Source organism: Lepidochelys kempii, chromosome 3, assembly GCF_965140265.1.
Source record: "Lepidochelys kempii isolate rLepKem1 chromosome 3, rLepKem1.hap2, whole genome shotgun sequence".
Classification (NCBI taxonomy): Eukaryota; Metazoa; Chordata; order Testudines; family Cheloniidae; genus Lepidochelys; species Lepidochelys kempii.
In genome coordinates this window covers 169,536,056-169,553,011 of record NC_133258.1, presented here as the reverse complement: position 1 = coordinate 169,553,011, position 16,956 = coordinate 169,536,056, and the positions used below count along the sequence as shown (strand labels likewise).

Here is a 16,956-nt window from a genome sequence, read left to right as displayed (position 1 = left end):
ACAACAAGAAGTTTTGCTGTAAGCTGGGTACTTATCATTTGGAAGCAACAGAGGAGGAGAAAGACCTAAGTGTATTGGTTGATCACAGGATGATTATGAGCCACCAATGTGATGTTGCTGTGGAAAAGGCTAATGCAATCCTAGGATGCATCAGGTGAGGTATTTCCATTAGGGATAGGGAAGTGTTAGTACCATTATACAAGGCACTGGTGAAACCTCATCTGGAATAGTGTGTGCCATTCTGGTCTCCCATGATAAGAAAGATGAATCCAAACTGGAACAGCTTCAGAGAAGGGCCACTAGAATGAGCAGAGGAATGGAAAACCTACCTTATGAGAGGAGACTTAAAGAGCTTGGCTTGTTTAATCTAACCAAAAGTAGGCTGAGGGGAGATATGATTGCTCTCTATAAATACATCAGAGGAATAAATACCAGGAAGGGAGAGGAGTTATTTAAGTTAAGTTAAGAGTATCCCATAGCCCAATGGAGACCCAGTGGAGACCCAGTTCAAATCTGTTCTCCACAGGAGGGGGTGTGAACCTGTGAAGAGTATTTTAAGCAAATGGATATAAGCTGTCCATCAGCAAGTTTAGACTTGACGAATTTGCATGTCATCCTTGCTCAGGGGCCATGCTAATCTTCTCTGTATCGTTCCAATTTTAGTATATGTGACATTAGGCAAAGGTTTCTAAGCATCAGGAGAGTGAAGTTATGGAACAGCCTTCCAAGGGGAACAGTGGGGGGCAAAAAAACCTAACTGGCTTCAAGACTGAGCTTGATAAGTTTATGGAGGGGATGGTATGATGAGACTGCCTCCAGTAGCATGTAGCCGATCTGCAGCTGCTAGTAGCAAATCTCCCCAATGGCCGGTGATGGGACACTAGATGGGGAGGGCTCTGAGTTAGTACAGAGAATTCTTTCCCAGGTGTATGGCTGTTGGGTCTTGTTGAAATGCTCAGGGGCTAACTGATTACCAAATTTGCTACTGATTACCAAATTTGGGGTCAGGAAGGAATTTTCTCCTGGGTCAGACTGGCAGAGACCCTGTGGGGGTTGGATTTTTTTTGTTTTGTTTTTTTTTTTGCTTTCCTCTGCAGCATAGGGCACGGGTCACTTGCAGGTTTAAACTAGAGCAAATGGTGGATTTTCTATAACTTGAAGTCTTTAAATCATGATATGAGGATGCCAGTAACCCAGCCAGAGGTTCTGTGTTTATTATAGGAGTGGGTGGGCAAAGTTCTGTGGCCTGCGATGTGCAGGAGGTCAGACTAGATGATCATGATGGTCTCTTCTGACCTTCAAGTCTATGAGTCTATAAGCATTTTCTTTGTGTTAGTTTTTCACAGTAGCAAATCTGCCACAGGCAATCTTTAGTATCTGTAGCCATATACCATGATACCCAGCAAATGTCAAGTACTTGCAGTACCTGGGGGGACTCTCTGTCAAAAGTTCTCTTTTTAGTAATCGAGAACTTGTGCTTCTTGTAGGCTATTGGTGAAGTATCTGCCTCAGTGGATATGGGTATAGCATAAGCACTCAGAATGGTGAAGTACTGACGGAAAGGAGTGTTGTATATGAAAACTCTTCACTTTTGATAACATGGGTCTGAGTTTCATAGTTTGGATCTGCAAATGAGGCTGTTTGGATCTGAGGTTCTGGATTGTATGAACACAAGACATAAGAGCTTATCACAAAATTCAGATTTGGATTTGGGTTCTGAATTTTGGACAAGTTTGGCCGTATTTGAGTCTGGGTTTTCAGTTTTGGCCCAGTCTCCAGTTCTCAGGCTTGTAGGCATTAACCTTAAGTAGGGCAATAATTAGACCACCTACTGTAAATTGTATAGGATTGAATCAGATACTGAACAGAACAATCTCCGTATTCATCCTGTTGTGTGCTGCTCCCGCTAAATGTGAATCCAGTGACTAATTTAATGCCCTGCTACATTTAGTTCTTGGATTTTTAAATTAAGAAAAAAAAATCCATTTAGCATTTTTGAGGCTTTTCCAAACATGTTAACCCTTTGAACTTTTATGTTTAGTTGAGGCAAATTCTAAAAAGGTACATTTGAAATCTGCTCTGCCCTGATATGCCAAACAATATTGTATGGATTTTTGTATGAAATTTTTTTAAAGTAATGATTAAAATAAATAACATACAGTGGTGTTGAGAAAACTATTTCCTGTAGCAGCAGGATATGCTTTTTTTCAGCACAAGTCTGTCCACAGAGCTGGAGTCTGTGAAAATCAAAGGCATTTTTTAAAGAAAGAAGACCATGTGGAGTTGGCATATAGACAAGTTCTCACTTATGGAATCCATTCAGTATCTTAGCCATAGAAGTCACAAAAGGAATAACAGCAAAATTTTTAGCTGCCAGAATACATTTCTTTTTTTGCACTTAGCATTTGATCATAAAGGAAAGTAAAACCTTTCTTTTTAAGAGCAAATCACATAAACATTTCCTGAGATTCCATCTCCTAGAATGTCTATCAAGGTCAGTAGGATCAATAGCACCAGATGTCCACATGGAGATCTATCTCATGCTAAGGTAATTTGGCCACAAAAACTAAATGCCAATAAAATAAACATCTTTCTGCAAGCAATAGCTGAATATTCTGTATTGCCATTTTAAGTTGCACATATTAGGTAAATAGCTCTTTGTAAAAATTGTATTTATCAATTCAAAATTATATTATACCAGATAATGAGTAAAAGAGAGGCTCTAAATAGCCACTTCATAAGTCTTATAAATGTTATGTTGGAGGGAAAAGGCCTTAAAAACTTTTCTTTGAGATAAGAAAATGAAAGTGAAGCCTGAACATCTTAGATATTGAATATATTTATTCACATTTTTAAAATGTAACCAGATATGCCCATCCTGTGCTCTCTTCAGCTATCTCCTACATTAAAAATCACAAAATAAAAATAGGACTGTCCTTATATATATCCATCTGTCAAGGTTCCTTCCCCACTCTGAACTCTAGGATACAGATGTGGGGACCTGCATGAAGGACCCCCTAAGCTTATTCTTACCAGCTTAGGTTAAAAACTTCCCCAGGTACAAACTTTGCCTTGTTCTTGAACAGTATGCTGCCACCGCCAAGCGATTTAAACAAAGAACAGGGAAAGAGACCACTTGGAGACGTCTTCCCCCAAAATATCCCCCCAAGGCCTATACCTCTTTTCCCGGGGAAGGCTTGATAATAATATCCTCACCAACTCGTGCAGGTGAACACAGATCCAAACCCGTGGATCTTAAGAACAATGAAAAATCAATCAGATTCTTAAAAGAAGAATTTTATTTAAAGAAAAGGTAAAAGAATCACCTCTGTAAAATCAGGATGGTAAATACTTGGTAATCAGATTCAAAACATAGAGAATCCCTCTAGGCAAAACCTTAAGTTACAAAAAGACACAAAAACAGGAATACACATTCCCTTCAGCACAGTGACTTTTACAAGCCATTAAACAAAAGAAAATCTAACGCATTTTCTAGCTAGATTACTTACTAACTTTATAGGAGTTGGAAGGCTTGCATCCTTGATCTGTTCCCGGCAAAGGTATCACACAGACAGACAAACAAAAGCCTTTTCCCCTTCCTCCAGATTTGAAAGAATCTTGTCCTTTTGGGTCATTTTGGGTCAGGTGCCAGCGAGGTTACCTTAGCTTCTTAACCCTTAACAGGTGAAAGGATTTTGCCTCTGGCCAGGAGGGATTTTACAGCACTGTATACAGAAAGGTGGTTACCCTTCCCTTTATATTTATGACACCATCCACACTCTCCTCAGGAGCCTTTGGGGAGAGAGAAAGGGAGCAAAAATGCCAGCAAACGTGGACATCACATCATGCCCAAAAGATTAACGTTCTGAGCGCTGGTGGAACAAGGTACAGAAGTTTCCCTCCCAGCTACTCTCTCTCATTTATACTGATGATGGTCCAGCTCAAACACCTCTGCTGATTTTAGTTGCAGCAGTATGTCATTGGAAGTATATTAATATTATTGTTATTTATTTGTATTGCACTAGATCCCAGTCAAGATTGGTGCCCAGTTGTGGTAGGTGCTGTACAAAGACACGTGCAGACATGGGTCTTACCCCAAAAATTTCACAATCTAATTTTGAAATGAGAAGGCACAAGTGGGTATAACAAAAACCAATGATGACATTAATAAAATCATCAGAAGTGATGGTTTCAAATTATTTGGGAGCTGTTTTTTAACCTATAAAAATAACTAATATCAGTTATCTGCAGCTGTCCCACAGCCTGGCTGACAATGCTAGTTGTCTGATAACATTTAGTAAGTACACATTATTAATTATATAAAAATCAATGTAATTATAATTTAATTGCACACAGATTGTTTAAAGCTTTGAGAGGTCAGATAATTGATCATCAGAACAGGTTTCCAAATGACACCTGTCTGCCTGTCAGAACAGAAGCCCTTTCTCAAGTTAAAAGTAACTGGTTGCAAAGCTTGCCGAGATCCTTCCATGGAAGTTGTTATAGAATAGAGACATATTAGTGTTATTTATTTAAGTGCATAAGCAGAGCATTTTGTTTTTTAAATAATAATTTGGGCTTGACTGTATCTCGCCCCTTTGTGGGACTCCTGCCCTCTAAGGTGGCAAGACTAAATGGCACTGTGCTGAGGTTGGGGGCAATATCAAGTAGCTCCCTCTTATGAGTAGTGTAAGAACTGCACTCCCCTAGTGCTGCTGAAGGCGTTGTGCCTGCCTTATGCTAAACGACCACTCTCCTGTACCGGTTATTTCATTAGTTGTCCCCCGGAATCATTTGGTGTCCAGGGCCTGTGGATCCTCCTCTTAGGCTGCGGGGGGAGGGGATCCTTTAGCTTTGCCCATCCACTTCCCAGATCCCAACAGGGCTAAATGGATACAATTCACTGATGCCCTGCAACCCCTTTGCCCCAGTTTGTGAACTGGTGTAACTCTGCTGAGTTCAGATGAATTACATGAGAGGTGAATCTGTGCCACTGAAGTCAGCAGAATTGTATATGCAAACATCAGGTTTTGAATTTAGCCCTCAGTGTCTAGCTTCCCTAAACGGTTACAAGGGTGCAACTCCAGTCACTTCCATGCAGTTTCTAGAGCTAGCTGGGGAAATGAATTTCACATCCATGGAAAAATGTCAAGGTTTTGGAAAAAAGTCATCCCGAAGTGGGATGTAAAGCCAAAACTCAGTATTTTTTGTAGAAATGAAATTCCTCAATATTTAGTTGTGAAAACACCCACATTTTCTGAATGTTTCAGTATTTCAGAAACAAAAGATGTTCCCGAGGAGCCTGGAAGACCGGGCTCTGTGGCAGCCCACGAGATGAGTTGTTGAGAAACTGGGAACCCAAAGCCTTGGGAACAGTGGTCCACAGCTCCCGCCAGGTGGGCTGCTGAAGAGTCTGGGATCGTTGGAGCCCTGCTCCCAAGCTCCCTGTCACGCAGGCTGCAGAGAAGGCAGCTGAACTTGTCAGAAGACTGTCAGAGTTCCATCCTGGGGAAGGTTTTGATTTCTTTGAGTCAGCATTTTTGGACAGAAAAACATTTATTTGGAAAATTTGCAACCAGCTCTAGCAGTTACTCCTGATTCACACCAATATAAACAAGAGCAGGATTAGATCCAAAACAGTGCCAACTATTTTGGCCTCTAATATGGCAATTTAGGAAACAGAAACAAAATGGTGATAACTAAATATTAATATTGACTTTGTCCTTGTTAAGGGGAAAAAATCAGTTACACGTTGCTCTCATTAAGTAACTGATTTACTGGAATTTCCTCTTGTTTTGCAACTTGATTGAGAACATTTTCAATCTCAGCTACTTTAGGCCTGGATAATTTCAGCTAGTGCTCTGCCAGCTATGACACAGCCATTTAACACTGTCACTTTTCTTGGCCACCTCAATTCAGTGTCTGTTGTTGCTTCTGTTTCTAAAGTAACAGGACTGTATTTTTTTAAGATATCAAGGAAGTATAGCGTAGACACCAGGGGTTTCTGGTATGACTGTGTTAATGTGCTTGCGAGCTTGGTAATCATGGAAAACCTGGGTTCAGGTTGCAAGGAAGTAATGCTAGCTTTCTGGTTTCCCTATAAGAAAAGTTTTGCTTGTATATGTCCCAATTGTAGAAAAGAAGATTAGGATAAGCAGTCAAAACTATATAATTGTGGATAGGTTGGACTTGTTGAAGTTTCTCCGATTAAATTAATACTCCCTGTCTTCAACCAGTTGGACACAAGAAATGAAGATCTGTGACCAGTCTATTGCAATTCATGGCTGTTGATGTGCTGAAGAGAAATAGAATCAGAAAGGGAGAGTGGGAAACAGAAAGGGAGGGCGAGAGAAAAAAGAAAACATTCAATTTAAAATGCAGATAATTAGGATGCACAACAATGAAAAAGTAATTTAACATTGAACTTGAGACACACCTGATTATATTTCGTATTCTCTAGTCTAACTTCCGTCAACATGTCTGTCACATAAATGTGCATTTAGCCTGGTTAACCTGTAATAATGGCAACGAGTCACTGAAAAGGAAAAAAAAAAAGAGTGGCACTGACTTTCAGCTCAACTCATAAAGTTAAGACAAAACCTTTTTGTTGCTAAGCTTTTGACATCAAAAGAAACTTCACTGGATGTCTGAGCATGAAGCTTTCAAGCACCAAGAGTCAAACAAGTTACCTGGTATCTACATGCTGACCATTTATCAATGGTTCCAGATTAAAAATAATTATTGATTCACAAATCAACAATGGGATCTCTTTCTGAAATAGCTGATGAAATTACTTTAGTACCTCCCTACTTATCATGTTTATGTCACCAGGTAAAATTAGTTGCTGATAATGGAAAGATCCCAATAGTCCAATGTTTGCGAAGTAATTTATCACTCAATTTTTTCTAGTAAAAAACTAAAATTAGTGTGTAAAATGACATTTTTACTATCCAAAAGTAGGATTTTATTATTTGCAAATATTGTGTATTACACAGAGGACACACCTTTAACTGCAGAATATATTTAAACAGTGAAAACACCTAATTAGGTTTTATAGCGCCAATATCTATCCAGCAGAGAGAATCAATTACAGAAGGATCAATAAGCAGCACCCATTGAATGCAGTAATGGAGTGGGTTAAGATTGGGTCAATAGACATTTTGGATTAGCAGGGAATGCAGGATTAGACTTTAGGGCCTCAGTTGATGTAAATCTGCGTAGCTCCATCTGGAGTTAGGTCTAATTATGTATTGGTTTTGATATTATTTACTGTGTGGATGGAAACCTGAGAGGCGTGATAAGTAATTGAAAGGGTCAGAAGAAAGCATAGTTATTTGTGGTTGCAGTCCAGCTTTTACTAGGCTACTATCACCATGACAGCTCAATGGTGCCTTTGAGTCACATCCCTGAGTAGAGGTTGGTGCAGAGGCCACAGATCTTGTGGATCCTCCAGAGGATCGTTGTACCTAAAGCAGGAGCAATGAGGCTGGTTCTGCCCTGATTTAAATGCAGTGTAACCCTGCTGATCCAAGCAGGTTTCACAAGGTCTAAGTCTGGGCAGAATTTGATGCAGAGTCTCTGGGAGAGATGGACTGTTGCCATAACCTTTGAAAGGACATCCCCATCTCTCAGCTCCTTCCCTCCTTGCGTTTTGGAAATTGTAGCACTCCCAGCAGCCCTAAAGACGCCGGGTCCTTGCGCAAAGTGCGTTCAAGGGCTTGGAATGTGCCCCATCCTCAGGAGAAAAGTGGGGAGGGAAAGCTCCTTTTACTGTTTCCCCACACTGAGTACCTGGGCATAGTCTACCTCAAGTGTGTTGTTTTCCAAAAGGAAAGGTCATGGAGGCAGGGGGGGTGTTTTATTTAAAATATAACTAAATAGACCTTTCTAACGACCTCTAATGTTGCTGTATTGGGTCAGTTAACCTGGGAGCTGGATACTCCCCCAGCATCTTCCACTAACATTAAAGAGTTCCACTTGTGCCTCCTTATCAGCACAGCATGAAGACAGGAAGAGAATTGCTTTTAAAACACAGAGAGTATTTTTAAATAATTAACTCAGAGCATGCTGAAGCTTATGCAGCACCCTGAGATTCTCCTTTGGGGAAAAAAACAGCAGAATGTTCTTCAACAGACTATATCATGCCTGCAAAGAGCAGCAATTACCATATATTTGAACCTCAAACCAAACTCTTTCTTAAATTCAGACCCACCTGGCCAAATTCATGCCTACTATTACTCCACTGAGGCCAGGGATGAATCTAGCCAACAGGATTATGCTGTGTACATGATGGTTATAATGCACTAGGCTAAGAGAAATGAAAACTGGTCATTAGTTCTGTCCAAAATTTCCATTGCAAAACCAGAAACTACTTGAAACTTGCATGGTTTAGTATTGTGTTGCAAACTGAAGTTCAGCCCAGATTCGTCAGAAGGTTTCCTAACGTCCGCAAACCTGCCCCCAATTTCAAACAAACCTGAACCAGTTTAGGGTTTAGTCAAATCCATGTAACATTCACAGTTTTGAGTGAGTTTTACTTTCTGTTTTGATATTCATTGGTGAGTGAAACCCAAAATCAAACAATGGGAGGAATGACCAAAGAAAGAAAGTAAATTGGGAGGGGAGGTTTTCATGAGCCTTGTGAACCCAAACTGCTGAGTTCTTTGCAGCTGTACTGGTTATTTTTTCTTTTCCTAACAATGGGATGTAACAAAAGAAAAAAATAATGAATAAGGATGAATAATAAAAGTCTATGTCATCCTAAAAGATGAGAGAATGCTCCCAGTAGATCTACAGTACTTGGCAATCTACAGGTCAAATGAATGAATGGTGCTGAAAAAGCAGCAACTCTGTACATTTCACTGCTGCTGTCAGTCACTCTGATTTCCTTCCCCATACCTGAAGAAGAGCTCTGCATTGCTCAAGATCTTGTACCTTCCACTAGCAGAAGTTGGTCAAATAAAAGATATGACCTTGTCTCTCTCAAATCTACTGTCATCAGTCTACTTAGGTTCACTTGTGTAGCTTCATCTTTTCCTGTGCTGTTTTCCCATGTTTCTTCGCCTTGTATTTTCCCATTTTCACTGGTTGCAGCCAATAAATAGTTTTCTTATCCATTCCATCTTATTTAAACAAATTAATTATGTTCCATCTTTAACTTATTGATAATGTCTATCTGGCTGCTGCCCTCCATCCAAGAACGAGTTGAATCTAAGTGACACTATGTTGGGCTATCACCAGCAAGAGAGTGAATTTGTGTGGGGGGGTGGAGGGTGAGAAAACCTGGATTTGTGCTGGAAATGGCCCACCTGATGATCACTTTAGATAAGCTATTACCAGCAGGACAGTGGGGTGGGAGGAGGTATTGTTTCATATTCTCTGTGTATATATAAAGTCTGCTGCAGTTTCCACGGTATGCATCCGATGAAGTGAGCTGTAGCTCACGAAAGCTCATGCTCAAATAAATTGGTTAGTCTCTAAGGTGCCACAAGTACTCCTTTTCTTTTTGCGAATACAGACTAACACGGCTGTTACTCTGAAACCTATGTTGATTATATGGAGGATGGGGATCAAAATCAGGTTTATATTAGAACTCAGCTGCAGCCCTTGGCTCCATAATATAGTTTGTGGAGCACTTTGGGATTCTTTAGAGTAACAGGTGTCATTATTAAAATAGTCTTAATAATATGGTGCCTTTCATCGCAACACCTCAAATGATGTGCCTCTGTGCTATTCCTGTTGAACTCAGTGGGAGAACAGTTGACACATTATATTAATTAAGAGCTATATTGCAAGTTTTAAGCCAGAGCCCATGGCAGGGGGGGAGGAGGGAAAGGGAAAAAGCATATGGAGGGGCATGCAGGCATGGACCTCCCTATAGATGTTTTGGCTGACTGAGGACATGTCTACACTTACCTCCGGAGTGATCAATCCAGTGGGGGTCGATTTATCACATCTAGTGAAGACGCGATAAATCGACTGCTGAGCGCTCTCCCATTGACTCTGGTGCTCCACCGGAGTGAGAAGTGTAGGCAGGGTCAACGGGGGAACGTCAGCCGTCGAACTACTGCAGTGAAGACACCGTGGTAAGTAGCTCTAAGTACGTCAACTTCCGCTCCTCTATTTCCTCCCCCATCCCCCCATCCCCCGCCAGTGTAGACCAGGCCTCAGAAAGAATTCCTCTGTGGGCTCTGAGAACACATGAGCTTTGTCACTCCTGTGCTAGGTGCAGCATGTGCTTTCCTATGTGCAGGCACTGACAGAAGAAGCGTCCTGTATGGACACCAGGAGGGGAAAAAATGAAAAAAAAAATTGAATAGGTCCTTAGATTAAACTGATTTTTAATTTGGGATCAAAAACATTATGCTCTAATCATAAGTGATCCGTTATGGCATAGTGTCAGTGTAGGCAGTGTGAGTTAAGGTTGTTTCAGTGCCATAAATGTATATTGTGTATATCTTAACATGTTTGGATTTTTTTAAATTTAATGTTAATTCTGAATCTCCTGGGTTTGTGATGCTTGGATTTGGGACAATTACAACATCCCTCTAACGTTTAGACTCCTAAGTTACTGGTAAGCACACTTTTATGTAGTTTTTATGTGGTAATATTAGCTAGCATCCCTTGTAGCAGAGGAGACAGCGAGCTGAGGGTTTCTGTATCTGTTGACTCTATTCACCTGCAGGGAAATATGCAGTGTGTCAGTGTAAGGCCAGCCTAGCAAATAATATCCCAGGTCACCCTCTCCCAGGGGTGCAGGTGCTGGGGTGCTGCCACCCGCCCCGGCTTGACGTGGTTTCCATCATATACAGGGGTTACAGTTTGGTTCAATGGCTTTCAGCACCCCATGATAAAAATTGTTCCAATGCCACTGCCCTCTCCCATCTGCCAACACATCTGTTCAGTAACGAGCATGCCTACAATAATGAGTAGGATTGTCATTTTTGTACAACAGACCTTGCAGACGTTAGGGGCCTTTTTCTGCAGCTCTTCCATAGGATTTCTAAGAAAATACTTGGGAGAAGACATCTTGAGAAATGTGAGGTAAATGTGACCAGTTTTAAGCAGGAAAGCAAGTTATTTGTGGTCACATGGCTACATCTGCAACAGTTTTAACTCCTCAGTGACCATCAGGAATTCAGGAAGCTTAACAAACCAACCACCCACGACCTGTACACAAAGAACTGGAGTCTGACGAAAGTACTCCAACGTCAGCTCAGCAGGCACTCTATAACTTATAGCCATGGTATATGCATGCCAATAGAAGACAATGGAATCAAGTACACATTATCTTAAACCCTTTCAACTATCCCATTTAGGTGTCTGTGCGTGCACACACACACACGAATACATGTCTCTCTCCGCTCAGCGCTTCTGACCACACAACCACTGGTGTCTTCAGGTTAGATCCACAAAGGGACTTGGGCATCAAATTCCCACTTTAGGCACCTAAATCCATATTCAGGTACCACTGACATCCTCAGAACTTCCACCCAACTACCACCTAATGCCATAGGCACCAAAATTTCTACAAGTGGGCCTGCGCAAAGCCACCTAAGCCCTGCTGCTGCAGAGCTGCTTTTTTGCATAAGTCCCAGCAGGATTGACAAACTAGGCATTCCTCCACCTCTCTTGCTTGCAGGGCCCAATCTGCTATGTGTGCTCTGAGTATGCCTAACTGCGCAAGACAGGTAGGTTCTTAATGTGACCTTTAAATATTCCTAAACAAAATTGCATGTGGAATCTAGATGTTTGTCTACTGGCTCAGCCACGGAGAGCGTGGGTTTTGACACCCTGGCAGCACTTTCCTAATGAAGCTCTGGAAAATGTGATCCAAGGTTAGTAAGACTGTAGTGTTAGAATCCTAGGTGCTGCTCAGCCTAATGATTTAGGCTCAGTTCAGGACACTTGAACGTGCTAGGATCAGCAAGGTACCACTTCTTTCCTAGACTGTTTTTCCAGCGGTATTTTTGCGTGTGCTGAGGTGGGGTTTTAAAACCATGAAGATCAGGAATTTGTGTGGTTTGCACTTATTAATTCACTATTGGGGTGCATAAAAGTTATGAAGAACATTAACTAACAGGATTCAAAGTCTGTTTGCTTTTATTTAAAGAATCTTGAATAAAATCCATAGTTTTATAATGCTGCCAGAGTAAAAAAAGTCCTAGATCCACCAGCACACAGCTGTGTAAGCCATTTTCTTTAGATTACCTCCCATAATGTTTTACAAGTGAGAGCTTCTGTTTATACTAAATGACAGATATCTGCACTGGAAGTGATCCTATGTGAGTGTTCAGAATATACATAATAAGAGTTGATTCCTGTACCGGTTTGTTTTCTCAAATACGTTTAGTCCTTTAAAAAAACCTCTTGTCCGGTTCAAGGCGTGTTACCTCTCAAAGCTACAAAGTCATATTACAGTATTTAAAAAAGCTTCAAAAATATGTATAGATCAGACTTCTGCCCATACAAATGTGTTCTTAATGATCCCTGAACTCTCACTCAAAACTTGAAAATAGACCTTGTCTACACACAAAAATTGTACAATTTTAACTATATCTGTACAGCTGTTGCATAGGCACTTTAGTGACAGAATGGGTTCTTCCATTGGTGTAGTGACTCCACCTCTCTGAGAGGCAGTAGCTAGGTCAATGGAAGAATTCTTCCATCAAATAGAGGTGTCTACACCAGGGCTTAGGTCAGCTTCACTGCGTCACACAAGGCATGAAATTTTTCACAGCCCTGAGCGACGTAGTCAAGCTGACCTAACTTTGTAGCGTAGATGAGCCTTTATACCAGTCTAGCTATTGGAATTAGTTATAGTGATATAACTGCATCCATGCTAGGAGATGTACTGTTTTAGCTATTTTGGTATAAAAGTCGCACCCCCTATAACTGAATTAGTTATACCTCTGCAAAAACTGTGGGTAGACAAGACCTTAGGTCAACTTGGTTAACTCTTTTTCTGGTATTTCTGACCTGTGCTCTTCTCCATACTTTCCAGCCTCACTTCTTGTATTTTGTCCCAGCTGGAACTGGGATTGCCAAGGAGAAGCAGTAAATATCAGAAACCTTACCCTGCAAAAAAGCCTGGTACTCACAGGATTTCCAGCCCAAGTTTACAGATTCAGGTAGCTCACCCAGCTAAGCTAAACATCTGCACTTTGGGTACTTCTCTGAACCAAACCCTCAAACCTTCCTCATCTGAATGTTTTTTCAGAATGAAGATTTCCCCTTTTTCACTTGCCAACATATTCTCCCACCCATAACCTTTGGGATGACACACTGTAAATCCACAGATGCTACAAACCAAAAGTCCTCAAAGCACACAGTGGAATAATGGCCTAGTTAATCTGTGAAAGAATAACAATGGACTATAGTAAAACTATTGGACACACTGAGATAATCAAAACAGTTTTTAAAACTGACTTTTAATAGGCTCTAATGTTTTAAAGGGGCAAGAAGTACACGAGTACCTAACAACAACAGTTTATTCTGCAGCACACTTTACAGACATCAGAGGTTCTGCAAACTTTCTTTGGAAAGGTTGAGTCTAGTTCTTGTCTCACTTACACCGTTTCCCACCAGTGGAGTGTAACTCTGTTAACTTCACTGAGTTAGATTAGTGTAACAGAGAGGAAAATCAGATTCTCAGTCTCTACAGATGTATAATATGCATGACTTTTAAAAATGCTTTTCTGCTTCTTGTGTGTAAGTAGGCCGCTGAAAGGTTATTTTCACTGCCCAGCATATAGGAACTTCCATCAGAAGGTTGAGAAAATCCTTTTTCCTGTTAATTGAGAGGTAATCTGCAAAGCCTAAACTTATTAAAAACCCTTTTTTACAGGACTGGCATTTTGGCAGTTAACACTCTCGCTTAGGGCTCCATTCTTTGTTCATATCTAAAGGCACCCATCCCCCACACATTGCTCAGTTCCCGGTACAGAAGACTTCTCTGCCAAATGCTGTGTTTAAGCTCTCCTGTGCTGCACACTGCATGATGTGGCCTCTCATATGACGCTATTAGAAATCTGTTTTCCCCCCTTCTGGTAACTGGAGAGTCTAGTCAGAGTAAGCATTTGGAAAATACTATCTTTAGACAGAGAGCTGGATTCTTGAGACGCTGAGCTTGCCAAGAGCATCCTCTAAATATATCTGCAGCAATATTTCAAGAGATCTGGAAATTATTTCTAATGAAACATTGAATTTAACTTCCTAAGAAGCCTGGACAAGAGAAGCATAAGCCTTTCTTCACAAAAATTGTGTTTATGAAAAGAAACCAGGAGACGCATCCTGCTACATTTATAGTTGGCATATTGAAAAGTGTTGTGTAAATTGGTGCAGTGCATCAGCTGGTTTAATCATTAAACAAGTAATTCAGGGCTTGATCCAAAGCCCATTACAATCTATGGAGAACTTCCCTCTGACTTCAGTAGGCTTTAGATCTGGACCTCAGTACACATGTTTCTTCTCTAAGATATTATTGGTTTGGGGGTATTTTTAATACATCATAAATGTATATCATCATCATCACGGGAATTTTAGTTGGCTGAATGTATCTGAATGGGAAATTTTCTCTATGCATTACTTACTGATTGCAAGGCTGGGAAAAGACAAGCAATCCAGCCTGACATACTGTAAAGCCCAGCATATACTCTATCATGATTGGAATTATATTGTCAAATTAATGTTATAATTCCTGGTGGGATTTATGCCAACGTTTGACCCAGCTAGCAGGTTGATCATCATTTTCAATGGGGATGTAAATCTTAATAGGAATTGAAAGAACATAACTGTTATGGAGAATTCCCTATGGAACCGTTGAACAGTACACAGTGTTATCTTTGCAGCTGTGAGTAGGAAGAAAGGATAGACTCCCAAAGTTCTGCACATTTCAGCAGTCACACAATAGTGTGTTTCAGATTAATGAATATTTCTATCTGCTACCTTTAAAATGGATGCTTCCTTACATCTGGTGCCTCTGCTCTTCTTACTTTTTGTCGTTCATGGGAAACCCACTCAGGAAGGAAGATGTTATCTTTGAAATAGTTTTTTGTAAGAACAGGGTGGTCATGCCTTGACACACAGAGAAAGCAAATGCTCAGCAGGTGGTTTTCTGTATTAATTTTCTAAACCAACTTTTAAGAATGCTATTTTAATTAACAGTGTCACGGAAAGGGGATTTGTTCTTAGCCTTTTTTTTTTTGTATGACCTTCTCAGGTCCTAGATAAATAGATAGAGTTCTTTATATATATATATGCTATATATATATCTATATATCTATATGCTACTTCTTTATATATATATAAAGAAGTAGCATATACATTTATTTTAAATGAATTTAGTGCTGGTGAAAGGTGCCAGACTCATAGTGCTAGAGGTTGAATTCCTGTAATTTTATCCACCAGACAAACATGGCATGAGCAGCAGCGGTGCAAGCTTCCTGCCATTGCCAGCCAGTGTACCTCAAACTTGTTCTGGAAGGACAAGCTTAAGGTAGTTTACTCTCCATGGCCATTCAATCTTCTGCTTTTCTGTTGAGTCTTTCAAGAATTTTTATTATGGATTCTTAATATAGATCAGAGGTCCCCAAACTGTGGGGCTTGCCCCCGCCGGAGGGGTGCGGAGGAATGTTTGGGGGTGCAGCAGGTCCTGGGCCAGCCCCCTTGGGGGGCATGGAGGGAGTACCACCCAGCCCCTCCCCGCCCTGCCCCCAGCCCTGCTGCGGCCCCGACCCCAGCCATGGCCCCACCCCCAGCCATGGCCCCGCCCCCAGTCCTGCACCTGGCCCACTCCCAACCTTGCCCCCGGCCAGGGCTCCACTTGCAGCCCCACCCCCAATCTCAGTCCCCAGCCAGGGCTCCACCCACAGTCCTAGACCTGCCCCCAGCTGTGGCCCTAGCTTCAGCCCCCTTACCTCTTTCTGCGTCCCGTCCCACCCTCCCCCCCGCCCCCGAGAGCTGCAGCCCTGCCTGGCTCCTGGGGCAGGCGGGGGTGGGTGTGGACAGAGGGAAGGGGAGGCAAGACCTTGAAAAGTTTGAGGACCACTGGTATAGATAAAAATGATAATTTAAGATATTGGTTTAAACAAATGATTTCCTAAAGTTGTTTCCATAATATCAAGATTGTACCAGTTTTGATATTTTAACTGTCTAAAATGGTAGTTTACATAGACTTGTAAAGTTTTTAAGCATCCTGCTAATTCACATAGATTTTTATCTATTTAAATACAGGCAGTGGAGATGTTGAGTAGAGTGTATTTAAAATTTTAACGTATACAAAATGCCTGAGAGAGAGCTAGTGGGAGGTCTTTGATTAATAAGAGATTGAGCACCAGATTCAACAATACCATCTGGCTGTTATGCTCCTTTCCAGCAACATAGAGAGGCTATAAACCCAGTTTAGCCAATCAATTAAGGCGGGTTAGCAACTGCTTTGCATCACTAGAGCAGCATTAAGCAGCCAGGGTTCACTAGTGAATCTGACCAAATATCTGACTAAAGTAATATTTTCATAGTAAAACTTTAAAAGCTAAAATCTATATATTATATTTAAATTTAGTACGCTGTTTTCCTAGTATGACAACCACTTTAACTTTACATGTGTACATAAAAAAATTATATTAACACTTGACATTTTTGAGGACTTGGACACTCATCTCAATTTGTTTTACAGAGCACGATATAAAAAGATTTTTTTATATCTATGTTCCTTTTTTATCTTTAAGGCTTTATAGCAAAGGACTGAATGTCCTGCAGTGAAACTAAAATATGCCAGGACTGTTCCATATGCTGGTTGCTGTTCTGAAGCTAATGAGCTTAGATTCCTTGCTTTTGATAGAATATGTCCAATTAACCATAGAGGTGGGCATTATCTTCTGGTCTGGTTTAGGGGCAGGGGAGGGGATAAAGGAACCTTTACACGCCCCCAATCCTGGTTGCAGCTGGTGGCCAGTT

The 16,956-nt window shown here is 41.0% G+C and overlaps 1 non-coding gene across 1 annotated transcript; it reads right to left on the bottom strand.

Annotated features, from left to right (window-relative positions):
* Positions 1–580: 580 nt before the first annotated feature.
* LOC140909826 (U6 spliceosomal RNA) lies at positions 581–682 on the bottom strand. Its single transcript, XR_012158364.1, has one exon. It is a non-coding gene; the product is annotated as a U6 spliceosomal RNA (small nuclear RNA).
* Between the last annotated feature and the right edge of the window lie 16,274 nt (positions 683–16,956).